We start from the raw sequence: 2,004 nt of genomic DNA, 5'->3' as shown, positions 1-2,004 counted from the left end.
GCTGGCACATGTCATACAAAATGCTCTTGGATTGCAGTTTAGGATTCTGACTTGAACACCACTTCGATAACCTTTCATATTTGTGCCATTATCATAACTCTGATCTCTGCAATCATGAATATCGTGTTGTAGTTGATCTAGTTTCGACAGAAGGGTTTCAGTCAAACTTTCTCCTGTTGTTGACGTGACGTTCAGAACGAAGAGGAAGTGTTCTTCTACAGTAACTGTACGTTATGATAAATTTATAAACCTGACAATCACTGTCATTTGTTCATTGTGGCTTGTATCAGTAGTACAATCAAGTATGACAGAACAAATTTACTTTCTGTTACAAAATTAACAATGCTGTTTTTTGTTTTGTTGGCAAGCAAATTTCTGAGTTTATTTTAAATGTTTTTCCCAAGATAATGCTCATGAATTTCTTGAGTTTTTGCCCGCTTTAAATGTTCCTACAAAACAAGGGCAAATTCTGCTATCGTTTCGATCAAACCAAGAAAATTACCATTATATTCTTGATATGAGCTGGTTGCTGGTTCCCCTTACGGCCATATTGGCTTGAACTGGCTACCTGATGGTGAGAATAATTCTTTTTAGAACCTGATGCCAGTGTTCCTTCTCATTTTCCGGTAGTTCAAGGTCAATTTTATCAATACCACTTTTTTTGTTTCAAACTATCTAACATTCTATCCATTTTTTGTACAATTTGTGTGGTTAAATGATTGTTCATGCTCTTGAAGCAGATTCTTAAATGAACCTAATCACAAAGTCAATCACTTGACAGCTTGTTTGAAGGAGATCCAAAACATCTACTAAAAAAACATACGAGGGCAGTTCAATAAGTAATGCAACACATTTCTTTTCTCGGCCAATTTTGGTTGAAAAAACCAGAAATTTCTTGTGGAATATTTTCAAACATTCCCGCTTCGTATCGTATAGTTTCATTGACTTCCGACAGGTGGCAGCGCTGTACGGAGCTGTTAAAATGGCGTCTGTAACGGATGTGCGTTGCAAACAACGGGCAGTGATCGAGTTTCTTTTGGCGGAAAACCAGGGCATCTCAGATATTCATAGGCGTTTGCAGAATGTGTACGGTGATCTGGCAGTGGACAAAAGCACGGTGAGTCGTTGGGCAAAGCGTGTGTCATCCTCGCCGCAAGGTCAAGCAAGACTGTCTGATCTCCTGCGTGCGGGCCGGCCGTGCACAGCTGTGACTCCTGTAATGGCGGAGCGTGCGAACACACTCGTTCGAGATGATCGACGGATCACCATCAAACAACTCAGTGCTCAACTTGACATCTCAGTTGGTGGTGCTGTCACAATTGTTCACCAGTTGGGATATTCAAAGGTTTGTTCCCGCTGGGTCCCTCGTTGTCTAACCGAACACATAAAGAGCAAAGGAGAACCATCTGTGCGGAATTGCTTGCTCGTCATGTGGCTGAGGGTGACAATTTCTTGTCAAAGATTGTTACAGGCGATGAAACATGGGTTCATCACTTCGAACCTGAAACAAAACGGCAATCAATGGAGTGGCGCCACACCCACTCCCCTACCAAGAAAAAGTTTAAAGCCATACCCTCAGCCGGTAAAGTCACGGTTACAGTCTTCTGGGACGCTGAAGAGGTTATTCTGTTCGATGTCCTTCCCCATGGTCAAACGATCAACTCTGAAGTGTATTGTGCTACTCTTCAGAAATTGAAGAAACGACTTCAGCGTGTTCGTAGGCACAAAAATCTGAACAAACTTCTCCTTCTTCATGACAACGCAAGGCCTCACACAAGTCTTCGCACCCGAGAGGGGCTCACAAAACTTCAGTGGACTGTTCTTCCTCATGCACCCTACAGCCCCGATCTCGCACCGTCGGATTTCCATATGTTTGGCCCAATGAAGGACGCAATCCGTGGGAGGCACTACGCGGAGGATGAAGAAGTTATTAATGCAGTACGACGTTGGCTCCGACATCGACCAGTGGAATGGTACCGTGCAGGCATACAGGCCCTCATTTCA

This window comes from Schistocerca cancellata, chromosome 2, assembly GCF_023864275.1.
Source record: "Schistocerca cancellata isolate TAMUIC-IGC-003103 chromosome 2, iqSchCanc2.1, whole genome shotgun sequence".
In the NCBI taxonomy this organism is placed as follows: Eukaryota; Metazoa; Arthropoda; class Insecta; order Orthoptera; family Acrididae; genus Schistocerca; species Schistocerca cancellata.
Note: the sequence above shows the minus strand (reverse complement) of the source record.